Here is an 18,309-nt window from a genome sequence, read left to right as displayed (position 1 = left end):
TAGAATAATCACGCTTGGGAGGGATTTCTCTGACAAATCAGCCAGGCGAAGGGTTCCTTGTCCCAGCATAATGACAAACCACCTTCACAATGAAAATTGATCCAAGCTTGAGAAGGGCCTAAATATGTGGCAGTAAGTGCCCCCCCGGCATGGGACTATGTGGGGCCACAGGTAACCTCCTAACGCAGCAATGACGGCCCCGGAATTGTGATTTCACAGCTGTGCTGCAGACTACCGCACCAACAGAGTGGAGCCTGGATCAGCTGCAGTGTCAACTGTTTCTATAGCAGCTGCACCAACGAATCACTTTACAAACATTCACGAGCACCCGAAGAGGTGAATGCTATTTCATTATATCCTTCTACTTTAGATAGCTGAAAAATGACCCCTTCTGCAAACTCAAATGTTCACCAAGGCTAAATTTAGGCTTCTGATCCACGGGCTCAGGTTTGCCGAGGTCTAGGTGGTATGCTAATACTGCAGAAGTTCAGAACTTCTGACATCAAGATGGGATCACAGAAGGGAATAGGGAAGAAGAGAGAGTGACGGGAGAGGACTGGGGAGAAGAGAGAGAGAGTCTGACGGGAGGGGACACGAGAGAGAGAGTCTGACGGGAGGGGACTGGGAAGAAGAGAGACCGGATGGCTGGGGGTTGACAGCTGCTCACTAAATGATGACATCCTGCTAATGCTCCAGTCAAGTACATTCAGATAAAAGATTGACACTAGTTGCCACAAAAAAAAGACCAGAGCAACAAGGGATTTAAATCCTTGTAAATCTTGATATTTTCCATGCCGTATGGGGGATTACATAACCTGCCTGGAGGAAATTAGCTCCGGAGCTGCCAAGTACGTTACCTCAGGGAGGAGGAACGGAAACGCTCGTCAGCGGTGTCTCCTGCGTGTCACCGCACCATGAGGTGGCTGCCATGCCCTCCCACTGAAAAACACACCTTTAAATGATTTAGTGAAGGGTAAGAGGAGCGCGCTCATTTCACTGTGCGGTGTCCGTTTACGCGTTTGTTTATGCCGTTCGGCGGAGCCGTGTTGTAATTAAGCTGCTGAGCAGACGCGGTGAAGTCCGAGTGCCTAGTGCTTCCGCAGCACACAGTGCCGCTTGAAAGGGCACAATGACGGACAACTCTCATCTCCAGCCAAACCGTGGGCAGCTTGAAAAGGCAATCCGGATTTGACCTCCTGCCCGAACTCCCGTGATAAACGGAGTTTGTTTTCCTGCGCTTTGCTCTCCAGTAGGACTTTGATCAAGGCGCCCTTGACTCTCCATTACTGTTCTCAAAAATAAAACCTCCTACAAGAGGGCTTTTCAACCTTTCTTAATCCAGGGACCCCCTACCAATAATATCTGATCACATAAGGACAGGGCAGGGGGTTTAATAGTCCTTTCGAGGGGGGGTGGAGGGTTTGAATTTTTTTTCATTCCCACCCAGGGTCTCTGCAGACCCCCTGTAACTGCCTTACGGACCCCTAGAGGGCCATAGACCCAATGTTGACAGTCCCTACACTAGAACAAGAACTTTCCACCTGACCCGAAGAGCCCGTTTAGGTGATACATCTCCTCCTCCCTGCATCATAAAACTCATAGTGTCAAGGTACCCGAAGCAGCTAAGTCACTCTGCCCAAAGCCATTCATCAATCCCAAACACTGCAGCATTTTCACGGGCTAAACACAGGTTTATTCCTGCGTTCCCCAGACAAATAACACCAGCATGCAAACAGGGCCCCCTCACTGCTGTCTCGGGGGCCAGCAAAGTAAGAGGGCTTCTTCATTTCTGCTGGCGCTCCATTTATCTTTTGATAAACTGCCACGGGAGACACCCTATTTATGTGTGAAAAAAGCCTTCCATTCGCAAAAGACAAAAACACTGTGGATGATAAACACATTGACAGACGGGCTCCATCACAGAGGCCAGGGGATTCCAAGCAAACCTTTGGGTGGCGATCCCCGCAAACTCAGAGTGACGGTGTTAATGGGCTCCCTCACCATCCCCATTTCTCCGGAATTCCATTTTCCAGGGTCTCCCGGAAACCAGCAAGTGCTGATGATTACAGAAGTAGGAAAGAGCTGCTTAATCTGAGCCGCCTTCTTTAAGAATTTCTTTTAGCAATGACCCTGCACCACAGACTAGACAGTTTCCCAGAAATGCAAGAGAAAATAAAACTGCAACACTGACTTATTACTGGAAACAACTCCTAACACGAGGTACACAACCGGCTCATCTAATGGCCTTGGCCAGTTTCGTTTAAAGGTCCACGGTGGAGGCGCTCGCAGGGAATAAATGTCAACCTCCACCTCCCACGACCAGCCAACCGGATCCAGCCGGTTGAGGCCCAATCAGGTAGCCTTTTCCCTGGGAAATGGACATGGCGAGCCTGCGGATGTGGGACAGCCTTGAAGTGGCCCACGCTGAGGATATGGCCAGCACACCCCACTAAGCGGAATAACAGTCAGGGCGGCTCCAGCTCTGCCTGAAACTATTGCTCAGCCAAGAGCGACGCCGTAATTATCCAGGGAGAACGGGGCTGGCACTGCAGGGCCCCTCGGTACCAGTACCTCGGCGCGATTCATTTACCCAGGATAAAACGGCGGCCCATCTTCAGATGGCATCACCCTGGCGACAAGCTATCATGCAAAGCGCAGCAGGCAATCGGTGGCAAGTTGGACCCCGCCAGAGCGGGAGCCAAATTCAATTCGATTCAAGCGTCACCTCATTCATTCTCAATCACATGCAAAGTCACGCCGTTCCTTGAAGCCGCTCCTGGCGACGGTAGCTTAAAAGTGGAAGCCTGCTTCAGATTTAAAAATCTGATCCCAGGCAGCCGGCTGACGCTCTGTGTCCTCAAGCACCAGACAGCACTGATGGAAACGGGCAAGAAGCCAGTCGCCAATGTCTGTGCGCATGCGTTCGTGACATGGTACTCAAGAAGGTACGGAACAGCCTGGAACACCCCAGAACACTATAGACAAGCACGTTATGCTTAATAGATGCGGTCTTTTTTACAGGCCAATGCAGGCATATTAAGCTAAACGTCCCATAAAAGCAAAGTGAGACACATAAATGTCGCCAGCTGTGATTGATTCATAAATTTATATTCATTGTTTAATTGCGACATTGTTTAATTTATTGACATTTTAATTTTTTCGAGCTCTCAACGTGCTCAAAGGATGTAGCAGGCATCCCTAGGGTAATAAAAATTTTATAAACCCCTGACACGAGAAGCCGTTTGCACAAAGGAATTTTATAAAACAAATGATTTATAGATGAAAAGAGCAGCGAATGGCTAATGCCGCGCAGACTGGCATGGTAGGACCACCGAGCTCCAGTGCTTCCCAGGCTCGCCGCCGGCCCCTTTCAGCTTCACTGCATTTCCACGGCATCCTCCAGGATGAAGCTCTGCCTTCACCTCTTTGGGAAACTATTCTCCAGAGATAGGCTGATTTTCAATCCGTCGCGAACAGACCGACCACAGCGGATGCGGGAAATGCACGAAGCATTCCCTCTCCCCATGTGAATGTAGAAGACAGGCCGTTTGTAAGCAAAGCGACACCACGACGAGTGAGGAGATGCAGGCCGCCACGATGAGTCATGCTAAAGTGTGGCATTAAACTGCAGAAAGGCCCAAAGTTGCTGCTCGATCCCAGCACCGAGCATCTGTCACTAGGACTGAAAGTCGCTTGGCAGTCAGCAGGTAGGTATCAGACAAAATAGTAAACAAAGCAAGCGATTCCCATGCATATGTAGTATGAAGAACACTCCCCAGGTCCCCGAATTAGTATTCCACTGAGAGGACAGAAAACAACAATCTCAGAACAATTTGCCTGTATTTACTCTCATCGGACTCTGGGAGTACTTGCAATCCTGCTTCCAGGTATTTCCCACACTCAGGCAAGCTGACAGAGCATGCCGGCTTTCCGCCACCACTTCATTTTATTGTACTTGACCCGCCGCAACCCTATAAAGTGATGAAAACGTCTCGTCCAGTATGCCAGGACAGCCATGTGTAATGTCATATAACATGCGATTATCGTTTCAGCAAGACAGGTGTGAGAGCACACTGTGTATAAAATGACCATCTGCATTCCTTTACTGAGTTTTCCTTTAAAAAAATATTCCTCCTAAGCAACAGGGATTTTATTCAGAAATTTGGAAAATGGGTTTTCCCTTCTTGGGTACTGAAATAAAATGTATATTTAATCAGAATTACATTTCACCCATAGCACAAGACTGACGACCAGCCTCAAAGAACTGGACAAATCCAGTTGGAAGACAGATGTGGCAGAAACTGCTTTTTACCTGCCACCACCGCAGGCAATCCGTAGTTCAATTAATTTCCCAAACGCAATCAGAATGACAACTGTGAAACAGGGCTGAGTAATTCCCACCCCCCTAGGGGGGTTCTTTTGCAGCAACTTTTCAATTAGCAGGAGATGATGCCTGGAGGTGAGAGTTGGATTCCCAAAGGCATTCACAGACTAGATGGAAACATCTACCTGCAAGGTCTTACCACGTACCGTTAAACAGCACACACCATATACTCAAGTCATACATCAACAGTAATACTGGTCATCTGGAAAGGATCTCAGGCAACAAGAAGTTCTGGCTTCCAGTCTAGTAACCTGTGACCCTCTGTGCTTGTTTTCAGGAAAGCCACTTTCAAAGGCTCGTTCTTCCCGTTGTGACCCTGAGCGCCCTGTATGTGCCCAAAACCACAGTCCATTGTCAGACTCTGCTGGCAAGGTGCCAGGGGGCCACACATAGATAAAGTTACTCTGTTCCTTGTCAGAGCAACCATGCTCCCAGAATGGTACAGCAAAGACGAAACCTCACAAACAAGCCACCTCCAGTTGAGACGCGGACTTCTTTAAAGTCCGAGTCCAGATGAAGACGTCCACGACAGCAAACCCAAGAGCTGCATTAATGTTTGAGTTTCATTCAGAATGCATTTAATGTTGGCAGCAAATATATTTATAGTGTGTCACCATAACCTCAGTGGTTCTGGTACCAAGGGGAAGCTGGATTATTAAGAGTAAAACATTGCCAGTGTGCAAAATATTAATTTCAAGCAACAGAAGTCACTTTGAATGAAACCATAGGCTATGCAGCCAATACTATTATCAATAACAATAATGCCAATGACACCACCTGTATTTCAAGCGCAGCTTGGTGGCTGAATAGTAGGCCTCGTCTCCTGGACGCCTTTGAGTGGCCTTACCACTACCCGCACCGCCCTCCACCCCCACCCTCTTGGCAAGCGTACAACATCAATAAAGGCAGGCACTCCTGATGGTTCCCCCTGACTGCACGGGCTAAACAATTATGCTGATCCTACAGTTAATCAGAAAACAAATGAAATGTGTTTGTCGATGCTCACCACGTGAGGCTCCACATGCCGTCCGCACTTGAATCATCTTCCCGTAATGACGGGCACAGCAGAAGCACGTCGATACGAGGCCACGGGCCCTGTGGATTAATTCGCCCCTCCGTCTGTCTCACGGCAACAGACCGAGGCTGCCATCATAAGGGCCTGTGGTTACTGATTATTCCCAGTATAGCAGGTGCTCTTGGGGGAAAAAAATGCAGGTGGAAATGAAGGCTAAATGTCTACAGGGACAAGCAAAAGTCTGTGTCAGCAAGCAGCGCCTTTGCAGGAGGGCCTGGGAGCAGTCGTGTACCGCCAATGTGTGCCCGCACTGGCCAGCATATTACGGGATAATACTCCTTCAAATATTACATTAGGACAGTGTTTGAAATTATTAAAAGGTAGTTTAATCCACTGCCTTAGTCTGGGGAAGGAGAAATTGAAATAGCACAGAAACGGGGTAAGTTCAGAGACTGGGCCTAATGAATTTAAACTGGGATTCGTCAGCACACTCCTGGCAACTGAATGGGGTGACAGAATGGCTTAGTGTTTGTAGGACACAGAGGCACTGACCGGGTAACAGGCAACATCATCAATACGTAAGTGTCACACAATCCCACTGCAAGGGGCCCAGAGTAGCTCAGTGGGTCACAGATCTGTGCCCATATCTGGAAAGTCCAGTGTTCCTGTGGCTTGCAGAGTCATCGTATCAGCTTAGGGCCCTACAACAGCGTTTCTCAGCACCGTCCTTGGAGACGCCATAACAATTCACTTTTTTGTTCCCTCCCAGCTCCCAGCTCACCTGAACCAACCAATCAAAAACCAACCAAACAATCAAGCAATCTGGAACACCAAATACCTGGTAAAGGTGTGCTGGGAGGTGGGCGGGAGCAAACATGTGGCCCATCTGGGGGTCCCTGAGGATGGAGTTGAGAAACACTGCCCTAGAGCAAGTGTTACCCCAGCTTCTCCAGAAGTTTTTTTTTACATTTATATTTAGAAGACACTTGTATTGAAAGCGACATACATTTTTGAGAAAGCCAATCCCTGTAGCAATAGGAGATTGAGAGTCTTGCTCTAGGGCTTATAACTGAAATCACTCTGCGGATGCTGGGATTCAAACCAGCAACCTTTTGATCACAGGCACAGCATCCTAACCTCCCAGCCCCCTAAGCAAGGGGTGGTGACATACCCTGCACTCTGACCCCAAAACTTACTCACACCTATATAGACACTTGTGTCTGTGTCAGTCATGGACAGCAAGATGGTGTATGTATAAAAATGCCACAAATTCCCCCCAGGGATGAAGTACCGCTGTTCTAAGTCACAAGCAGCTACTGGGCATGTTTGTGTCAATAGCGAAAGCCACCCCCCCCCCCCCCCCCCCAATAGGTTAGTGAGCAAGACAGTAGGGGGAATGCGCTTCCGTTCACCTGTCATACTCTTCAAGGTCTACGATATGTTATACTCATCCGCTTGCAGCTCACAAGGCTGCCCTGGATCTGCATTCACCTACACATCACACCTCTGCCTCATAACAAGCAAGCTGTTTGCTGCATCAGTGCCACTTTCCACCAACTACCCAGCACTCCTTACAAACTAACGCCCAGAATGAACTCCACACTCGACAACAATGAACAGCAACGTTTCCGTTTTAATGAGAGGTGTCCCCCAGCATGGTGTCCCGAAGGAGATTTCAAGGCTTGCTACACACCCACACGCAGTGCACAGGGTCCCTTTGAGAACACAGCCTTATGGGACTTGACAGCGCACCGGCAGGCAAGGGCAGCCAAAGCCATCAAGATCGCAGGTGCAGGCTTTCCCAGAATTCCACAGGGGTGGCCTCGGCACGTCAAGTTATTCACCCGGAATAACATCGAAAGACCAGCATCCCCACGAGAAGGCTCCCAGTTTAATCACCTGACACTGGCATATCGGAGTTCTAGACAGTCAAAAAATTTTTTTTATTATTTTCAATTCATAGAACAGATTTACGTATCTAATGGTGTGGGGCTCATGCACGGATTAGTTTCTGAAAGCATAACCGGGATACAATTTAAATTCCTCAAAGTCAGCTACTATTACGCCTAATGACTGAGATCTAATGAAGGCAGGAAATACAATATGTTTCACGCTTCGAGCCTGAGGTTTTTTTTTTTTCCCCACACTCCACAAAATTTCAAACCACTGAAGTTAATATCATAATCACACAACAGCACAAAAGCTGCCTTTAATATATTACTACCTACAATTATGTTGAGTATGAGAGAAAGCTCAGGCAGGGACAACAAACTAGTTTCACCAAACCAAATTTTAGTTACGTGTTATGGAATTACATGTTCATTTAAAGTTCACCTTCTTCTTATTCCATAATATGTTTAATTACTTGTTTTCTCACGGGGACATCTGAAATTCACCTGTGCAAACGGGATTATTTCCTCTTGTCTGCATCATCTCATCCTACAGAAATACTGATAACGCAAAGACGGTACGAGCTTTATGAATGAAGCTGGACAGCTTTTAAAGAGACTCTCGAAAACAAAACACTTCCACTTATCCTTAAATGCGGCGCGTCGGGCGCAAAACATTTCGAGCACTGACAGAACGCTGCGTCGTGGCTGCCAGACGAGCTGAGAGCGAACTGACTGGATCCAACACGGGCTCCTCTGATTACATTTTACAGATCTAGCTGCCAAGCCCCAGTGCATTTCCCTTGCAAAGCAGGGCTCAGCAACAGAGATGAAAGGCCGCGTATGACAAGAAACAGATTCAACACTTCTCGCTTTCAGCTCGAGCTTTGGTACGGTCGACATCCACAATGTCAACCTCAAAAACACAGGGCACGTCAAAAGGAGGATTCTTCCCCAGAACATCATTAATCCCGCAGTCGTTCATCCTTAAATCATCGCACAATCACCCTGTGCCTCCATTGTAGGCTTACATCAAGTGGGTCTTTTCCCCCCGTATACCAACAAAACACATGCAAAACATCCGGGGAAAGCATAGCAAAGACCAGGGCCCCTTCTAAAGTGAGACCAAGCTCTTGAGCAACCCCCACGTTCAATAAGAATCAAAGAGCATTCTTTGGGAAACTCGTTTAAATAAAATTACAAAAAAACCACCAGCCCTGACACCCTTTCCCAGCAGAGAAATCCGTTTTGTCCACTTCTCCAAGCAAATTAAGGGAAGCACTCCTCTCGTGTCCTCTGCTGAATTACTTAATGAAATTGGGTTCAACCAGTAATAAAGAAGAGCTAATTAAAAACAAACTGCGCTGATGGCCTTTCAAGTGTCTCATTAAAGCCCGCACCGCATCACCTACAAGAAAGTAGGTTTTCATTTAATTGTGCAGTGATTAGCGGACGGAGAGGCGGCAGATTTTAATCTGATTATGGGGATGAGTCTCAGCCAAGCGGGGGAGGGGGGGATGTTCACACATACATTCCCACAATGCTGCAAGTGGAGGATTAAACAACAACAAAAAAAAGCAACAAAGACTCAGCGATAAGATGTTTGCATCTATTTCACCCCTACATTAGGAATTAGATTACACACACGCAATGTCTTTCTGCAATACGTGCTGCTGTGAGCCCCGCCCCCATCAAATCTTCTTATGTTGTGATCCAGTAAATTCTCATTGAGCTGATCCTCAGTCGCCTGATCATCCAAAGAGAAGGGCTGCCTGCACTCAGTCTGTCAGTGCTATCGCATGGCCGAAATAGGCAAGCGATGAGAAAACGCTGATCTGCAAAAGCCCAGTTTAACCAGCCTTCAGGCGCACCTCCAAATGCTAACTCACCCCTCACGCTTAGGGAAGGTACATGCAAAGTGCCCACGATTCTGGATGCTGTCTGTGTGCAGGCTTTGCGCAACAGCACCACTTTCAGGTCAACGGAAGGTTAAGGGCACGACCTTGTTTGTGTACCCGCAATACCCCCAAGCAAAACAAGCCAGAACTGATCCGAATCCAGTTACGCATCAGACAAGTGTTTTGGAAAACTTGGCTAATTAAACCGGGGTGCTGGGGGGCACAGGGGTCATGCGTCAGAAATTATCGAAAGCTGGCGGCCCGGCATGATTTTTTTGTATTTTCCACACAGCAGGTATCGATTCGGAGTCCCCCTAATGACTAGAGCGGCTCAGCGGGCCAGTTTCCTCTCAGCGTTTACCCAAACCAGGGTCCTGGACTCCCTTGACACAAAGAGCTCTAGTGGCTGAGACCTGGCAGCATTCTAACAACACAGTCTGCATGCTCTGGCATCTAATCCAGTGCAGGAATGTACGGGGCAAGTAAAAACATGGGGGGCGAGCTCGATTGCTTACCCTTCAGTTCTGTTTCGCTACTCCAAACACAGACACATGGCCCACAGAGGAACACACACATGGTAATAGGGTCCATCTACATCCTGAGAGAGAAGGGGGAGCAGCCAAGTCAGCCGAAATCCATAAGGTTGTGCAGTATTCTGCTTTTATCTGGTATCTCATCTGCAAACACCCTCCCCCCAGCTGCACCCCGGCAAATTTCCTGAGAAATTCGGCATGACCATGGTGGAAAGCCACAGAACGCACTCACAGAACCTACTGAGTGAGGTCTGTGCCCTGGAACAGAACCAAGAGGTTGTTCTGCAGCACACAGAACTGGTACAGAATTGGGGCTCAGTTAACACTGGGGGAACGTCAGGAAGAAAATCAAGATTTTAAAACAGAATAATCAATATCAAGGGGTCAGGAGTGTCATTTACTCCCTCAGAAAGTCTTTTTGTGCCCCCCCCTCCCCCCCCCCCGACCATCCCTACAAGTGCAGTGACTGTTTGCTGCCAAAACAGGGCCCCCCAACCTTGAGGGTCCCATATAAACATGTGGTTTGAGTGGTTGTACCACCGTTGCAAGGGGCAAGCACTCTACACGATGAATAAAAACTGATTTAATGATTGTTATATATATATATATATATATATATATATATAAAGAAACTTACAATTTCGGCCCATCAAGCTCGTTTTGCGGCATTGTGCAAAAATTTTTGTCAAAGAACATGTTTAAAGTTATTTACCTGGATGCAGTGTATGTGTGCTCAAAAAGTACAATTTAACATTAGAACATATGAAAATAAACAGCAAAAGAATAAGGAATAAATCAAAATGTTTTCCAAAAAATCGTTAATGCCTTGTTGGATGACTAGAACAAAACCACTGTAAAACCTCTCATCAGGGCCAGCTATTCCATGAATGCATTCAATTTTACCACCTGCTCAGTTAAATAATTAATTTAATAAGGTAAATAACTCAATGAGATACTGATTAGCTAAACAAGGTGTGCTAGTAATTGAGTTACATACAAGGGTATGTTAGATGGTTACTGCAAATACTCGGGTAATTTAAGGAGAGGTTTTGAAATGGATAGGAAAACACTTTATAGCAGACATAAAGATCATTTAAACATTTTCTTTGACTGCCTTAGACTTTACCACAATACTGTTTGTGTGTGCATGTGAATATATGCAATCACACTGCGAATCTGTTGTAACGCAACTCATATGTTAGTACCCATTTCCAACAGAATGCAGGATGGCATTTGTATTCGCCCAATCTTCAGTTGGAGGGAAAAGCACTATGCAAACTACAACGCAATTTGGTCTAAGTGAGAAACACTATTTGCACAGAAAAACATCCATCCAAGTGAATGATAATGATGTCCGATTTCTGAACGAATCATTCTCTTGAACCAGTTCTTTTCAGAGAGTCGGTCTAACCAGTTTTCAAATCTAAAAGCACCAAAACTTTTTGTACATTCATTCATTAAAAACCTAAATTTTTTTATCACATGAAACACACAGAAACCTTTTCTAATTCACTTATACAGTAAAACCTTGGATTGCAAGCATAGTTCGTTCCGGAAACGTGCTCATAATCCAAAGCACTCGTATATCAAAGCGAATTTTCCCATTAGAAATAATGGAAACTACGATGAATCGTTCCACAACATAAAAATATTACAAAAAAATTAAGTAATACGAAATATAAAGTAAAAATACATAAAACGAATTAACCTGCAATTTATCTTTCAAAATAATCGTGGATGGTGTGAGGGAGGGGAGAGAGATGAGAAGAGGAGGGTTATTTTTTAGGACGACTTTCACTATAACTAACAGAATCACTATCTGTTGGCTCACTGGAATCTTTTACTTTTTGTGCAACCTTAACAAGGAACCTTAATCCAATGACAGCTGCTTTTGCCTCCTTTTCGATTTCGCGGAAATGTGGACATTGCATTGTCGTTAACAGATTCATCGCTCGCCCTGCTACGCCCTTATTCGGGTGGTGCTTTTCTACTAAATTTTGATTGTACGAGTGAGGCACGCCGACTGAGACCAAGTTTTGGAAATGATTACCTACAAACCCGCAATGAAAGAGAGAGAAGAACCATCAGCTCAGTTGTGATCACATGATGCTCGGCAGACAAAGCGTATACATAATACTCATATTGCAAGACCTCACTCGTTTATCAAGTTAAAATTTATTTTAAAATTTTGCTCGTCTTGCAAAACACTTGCAAACCATGTTACTTGCAATCCAAGGTTTGATGAGATTAAAATTTATTGCCATGATCTGAAATGACATTCTCTCATGTTAAAAAAGAGGATTAACCAAATTAAAGCAGCGAGAAAAGCAAAATAAAACAATTGAAAAGACCTGTCACACAACAAAAGCTACCTTAACATTTTTTTTAAAGAATTACAGGAAACGTGGCTAAACACGCTTCACTAGCAGACACCCTGACACTAAGGGGGGTGATTAAATTCTGGGACGTCGACATCAAAAAGCCAGCAAACCAAAGCCAGCAAACTAAAATGCCAGAAAACAAGAGGCATGGTGCCAGACACTACAGAGAGCCTTTTAAAACCAGCTCAGCAATGAAACTTAGCATCATTAAGAGAACAAATATGTGCGGTGCTTCTTCAGAAGTACCTGCTTCCTAACAGCTAAAAAAAATACGCATGGAAATTGAGATGGTAAATTATTCATACGCAACGGAGCCATTTTCCAATCATAACTCCACCGAGCGGCACGGACAGTCGTGACAGGCCCTGAGTGTCTGCGGCTGGGCCCGGGCTCTTACAGTTGGTGGGGGGGGGGGGGGTTTACATGAGGCAATAACATTACGCATTATGCCCCATCTGCACTGATACAATCGATGCTCTATTTCAAATTATTCTTTGGGGAGGGTGGAGTGTGCTCCTTTGTGGCGACCGTCTGCCCCTGTAAAGCCAAGGTCTTCCAAACAGAGATAAAAGTATCATTAGACTCCCCCTCCACCTTCAAGAAACACCAAGAAACATCTGTTTGACAAATTTCTTTAGAAATGTGTCTAAAAATGTTATGTAGCACTTATAGTTTAGAATAGCCTTATTAGGTTCTTGCTTAGAAGTTCTTGTGTAGCTTCTGCTATAATACTGCTTACACCTGTGCCTGGGTATTCACTGGAAGTTCAGCCTAGCCACGCGTATGCCTAGCCGAGTCCTCAACAGCATTATGTCTGTAATGTGCTATTTCCCTTACTTGTAAGTCACTTCCGACAAACAGGACTGCTGAATGTGTAAATGTAGCCATTAACATTGAGGCCTAGTAAAACCTCCTCACAGGAACGCACTGCTCATGTGGGGGGAGCATGCACACGCAGATGCACACATACAAAGATCTGTACTCATAGCTTTGTGGGGACCGTCCATTCATTTCTATGGGCAAAACTATAATTCTAACAATAACAACCTTATCTTTACAGGGCTGGGTAGGAGTTAACAGGTTTTTAATCACATTGTAGGGACATTTGGTACCCACAGTATAATGTATACGGGGACCTTGCACGCACGCACACATATACATACACATACCAAACTGGGGTGTGTGTAGCTCAGCAGGTCAGGACTCAATCGCCTGGCCGATTCAAAACCCAGAACGATACCACCACTGGACTCTTGAGCAAAGCCCTTAGGCTCCAATTGCTTCAGGGACTGTCTGACTCTGCCTTCTCAATTAAATGTAATTCTGGATAAAAGCATCTGCTAAATAAATAAATGTAAATGTAAAATTTCACACCTACTGAACACTTAAATGACTTGTTTGTAACCCAATACAAAAGCTATTTTCTTCCCTGAAATGACCAGGAAACGAACCACATCACAGACACTTATCTGCTAACAAAAAGACAGTCCTGCTGCTAAACGCTTAAATATATTCTCTACTGAAAATTAAATCGATTAAAAATGGGAACGCATTTACGAGCATCTAACACATTGCAAATTGGTACACACAGCAACAATCAATGAGGCATGCAGAAAAAGAACAGTTTGCAACTTACAGAGGGTGTTATATAAAAGGCATTAAAACGTGATACTGCTCCATCAGCCAGCATCAAGACGGACTCAGTGTCACAGCAATGGGGGTGGGAATTCACATCAAAAGATCAATGAATAACCCTGAAATATTCCAGCAAATATTAAGGACACCCAGGGCAACCATTTCAACATAAATAGTACAGAGAAAAATTATTCCTACAATAAAAAATTGCCACAACAAAAGCCAATATCATAGCATGCAGTTGTGTGTCATTGTGAAAATACCATTAGGTGAGCAACACAGAAGAGCTGGTCAGGGAAGCACTTTTGTAATTAAGATGCTCTGCAGAAATTTCAGGAGGGTCAGATGCAGACTGTCAAGCCGCCGAGCGATTTATGCTGGGACAACCCAGGAAAATTATGCGTGCTGAGCCCTTGCCGTTCTCTCCCATTGTTAACAACACTCGGGGCACGTTGGATGTGAGCCAAAAAGCGCAACCCCGGAGTCGGCTACCAAGCCGCATGAGATGTCAAAACCATGCCACCCGTGGACACCCTTGAACAGATGTTTATCTACAATGTGGCTGCTGAGGGAATTCTGCTAAAATGCCTTTAAAATCTTATCATTCAAAGTGCTCCTCATGTTTAGTGGAATTTGCACCAATCAGTTAAAAACAATAACCAGAGTCAACACAAAACACGCAAATTCTCCTTCTATCATGGCACCGCATGATGCAGAGAGCTAAACTGGAGCCGATACTGGACTTCCCGCTGCCCCACACTATAACCCGTCACCAGGGGAACCGCGGGCAAACAGTTAACCACTAGTCAACACTGGCAACTCGGGGTCGAGCTGACCCACAAGCTGCGGTTTGCACAGCACACCTACAGGCATTCTGGAGTCTTCAGGAGCAAGCTGCCCTTAGGCCATGGGCCACCAAAACATCCAATTAACTGGGGGCTGCCGAAAGCCTGACCACGTGCTCACACATGGTGCATTCGATTATTTCTCTCCGACTCAGAACACACCTCTTGTATGACGTTGATGTCAGACAGAATTTTCTTGTCCGAGTTGCCCCGTGACGTAATTTCAACATGGCGGCTTACACACTCAACAGTAATTCTATTTTATAAATCTTTTAAAATGTTTATATTGTTAAATGCATTAATAGTTATAAATGTAATTGCACGTGTTCGATTTAGAGAATACCATATTGTAATCATAAACAGTATCCTAGCATGCAATATCAGATTTTTACCAGACTTGTTAGTGTCTTTGCTTTGTTTGTAGTTTGTTTGCCTCTCGAAAAAAGAATATCGCTATGACTGTACTAAAATATTTGATAAAGCTTTTAATGTGGTTTGACTAGTTCATGTTTCTTGTTTGTTTGTCTCTCGGAAAAATAATCTCACTCCAAAACTGCTAAAATATAAAGCAACAACACACACAGGGTGTTCATGGAAGCAGCCATGTTTGTTCCGAGATGTGGTAGCTCGAACGGGAGATTGTCGGATGTGATGTCACTTAACTCGGAATTTCCGAGTTCGGAGAGAAAAACAAACACACCAACACACACTGGAAATTAAACAAACGCCCTCCAAAACGGCAAGTAAATGGCAGGTATTGTGAGACCACACACAATTCCAACATGAAAGCAGCCTGCTGCTCTGTGTGCCTGCGTGTGTGTGTGTGTATGTGGACTCACACATCAAACTGCACTCAGCAGGAAGTGCCTGCTTCACACGAGGCCTTTGAGCGTCATTTCAACAGACACACACAACGACGCATAGAAACAAAAGGTTTTTTTAGTCTTTATATTTTACTACATTGACCATTTCAGCACATCCATTACAAATAAGAAACTACCATGAACCCCACACCTATCAATTATGATGGCTGGATGGATAGATATTTATTACTGCATATTATCAAGTTTGTCTTACCTACCGTATCCCTTTATGAAAACATAATCAAAAGAAAATAAGGAATCATTAAAGGAACCAGGTTATTAATCACAAAGTCTAGCCATAATGAAACCATCGCCAGACCATAAAACTGGCACCACAAAGGCATAAATTGGAAAATGGCGGTAATGTTGGGAATCAAAGTGGACCAATTGGAAAGCCGCGCGACCACCGGTGCCCGTGTTACCGAGGTCGAGCGCAAATTAACAAGGGCTAATAGAGACGTGACATAGTGCAGTTAGACTAACTGCTCTTTTGGGTGGGGCCACAGTGGCGTGTTCGTCAAAAGACTTTGCTGGACCGCTGTTAACCGCAGACCGCAGCACATTTGGCTGTAAATCCCTTTTTTCCCCCAAGTATTTCTGTACTCATACACATATGTATGCTCCACATCCCCAATATACCGGTGTAACCGCACTCACACAACGGAAATCAATCCCTGATTCTGTAGGGACGCTGCGGCCAAGCAGGATAAACATTCATCGAGGATATTTATGCCATTTTTAAAATAAGCAGCACCCGGGACCATCTGGGATGGGAGCCGCATTACACACCCTTGCTGTGATCGACACACACGGCACAGGCACCATTATTCACCTAGGGGTTGGTACAAACCTCTGCATGCGTGGGTATATATAAATTACACCCCCCCCCCCAGTTCAGCATGAAAATAACTCCTCTCCCAGAGAGGATCTTCTGCACAGTCTCACGAAGGCCATATGTTTCCAAGCTTCAATTCAATTACCGTACATCTTTGCCAAGCAATCTCATCCTATTAGACACAAAAATACACTTTCATTAAGCATCAACTGGGGGACTAAGCAGCGCTCCAAAATGCACCTGATACATTATTTAAGCAGCACGAATACTATGTTCATGAAGATCAGTCAACAGCACAGAGTAAACACCATGCACACACACTGTAAATGAAAAATAACACAACCTGACAGCGACAGGCGCAGTGGATGCAATATTGCCATGGAACGAGGGACTGGAATGCTTCCACCCCTCCAAAAAGCACATGTCATCTTTTCATCGTAAAGTTGGGTGCTGTAGGCCATGTTTTCATCAAAGCACCATCAGCTGTCCTGTAACTGTCACCGTTAACAACATTTTATGTCGTTTTAATTAAGCTGAATAAAAGCAGTGAGTAGGGTGAAGCACGTCAAACACAGCCCTTATAAATAGGTCTCAGGCGGCTTGGTGCTTGAGTTACTGTGAACGACTAAATATCCAGTTACTCAGATGCCACACCAGGATGCAAAATGGCTAATTAAAATGTTTTTTTTTAAGAAAGGAACAGTTTAATTTTAGCATAAATACCCAGTTTAGTACAAGAGATACTCCAACAATTAAAACCTCTCACTGAACGAAGATCTGAGTTTGGTCAATCAATGACATAACAAGCAGATAGTAATGAACATGAAAAGACAGTGACATAATAGGATACATTATGTGTTTTTTAAAGGCATAAAGTATAGCGACTGAGTCCTCTGAACTCCCTAAGTGGAACAGAAACCGGGCCAGGTGCTTTTTAATGCCAAATTTATTTCATCTATGTGGAAAACCCAGCCCTCAAAGTTGAAGGAGTTCCTTGCTCCTTCGCACCAATCACTTCTGACACTACATACAATGCCAAGAGGAGTGGATTTAAGGACAATATAGCGACATCATCCAAATGCATTCATCCAGATTCTATCCAATTACCCTTCCTTGGGTGCTCTCTGCAGCCCACACGGGCAATGCTGGCTAATTTGCATGTTTATTTACTCATTTATAGCGACACTGTGTTACACCGTGACCTTGCTTCCCCAATTCGGTTCCCCTGATAATCACATTAGCTCATGCTGTGCTCAGTGCTGACCTGCAGTAGATTGAAGCACATGTCACGATGCTGCAAACTAAATTGTTCATCAAACAAAAATAACACACACAACCACTCTTATGGGAAAATTACTATTACTTAGGTCAGCAGTGAAGATCTCAGAATGGTAACAAAGGGTGCATGCCAGTTACGTTTTTCAACCAAAAAGGATGATTAAACAAACTGTTCTTTAACCCAATTGGCACAGTAGCATTACAGATTCTAAAAAATGTAGTGGGCTTCAGAAACCATATGGTAATTTCATATGTGGTGACAGTAATCATCATCATAAAACTTTGTAAACAGCGCCCTTTTCCATTTCTGTGAATTATGTAATTTAAGAGTTTAGCGGCTCTAAATTCTCATTTTGTTGTTTACTGCCTAAATAGTTATTTTCTCATTGACCATGCAAAAAAGACAAACTTAACAATGCAGGCCTGCCTCACACTCGAACCCAGTTGCTATATGACACCTAAACATTGCCCAAGTCCAAGCACGGCAGCATAATCTTGGCTCCAAGCATGTGAAGCCCCATCAACAGCCGAACAAATTATTTTTCACAATGGCTGTGGCACCATAGATTTTCCATTCAATCTGAAAACACCAAGCATTTCTCAACAGATTCTGCCAGAACCACTTGGATGGAGTTGCATATAATGTGGATGCTCAGCAATGCATAAAAACATTATTGGTATACTCCACGTGGGGGGAAACAAAAGGTCTTATTGTGCAATAACAAGTCATGTGGTATAATAAAATACATTTTC

General features: G+C 44.8%; 1 protein-coding gene across 12 annotated transcripts in view; it reads right to left on the bottom strand.

The window, feature by feature from the left end:
- Positions 1 to 18,309, bottom strand: part of auts2a (activator of transcription and developmental regulator AUTS2 a) — a 242,992-nt gene that overhangs the window by 213,612 nt on the left and 11,071 nt on the right. The window contains exon 1 of one of the 12 annotated variants that reach the window (XM_049016644.1): positions 9,702 to 9,960. The exons of the other annotated variants lie outside the window; for them this stretch is intronic. The gene's annotated coding sequence lies outside the window, so the exon portion shown is untranslated. Of the gene's footprint in view, positions 1 to 9,701; positions 9,961 to 18,309 lie in introns of those variants that run through there. 12 annotated transcript variants of the gene reach the window in all.

Source organism: Brienomyrus brachyistius, chromosome 6, assembly GCF_023856365.1.
Source record: "Brienomyrus brachyistius isolate T26 chromosome 6, BBRACH_0.4, whole genome shotgun sequence".
NCBI lineage: Eukaryota > Metazoa > Chordata > Actinopteri > Osteoglossiformes > Mormyridae > Brienomyrus > Brienomyrus brachyistius.
The sequence above is the reverse complement of the archived record's forward strand: the minus strand, read 5'-3'. Positions and strand labels throughout refer to the sequence as shown.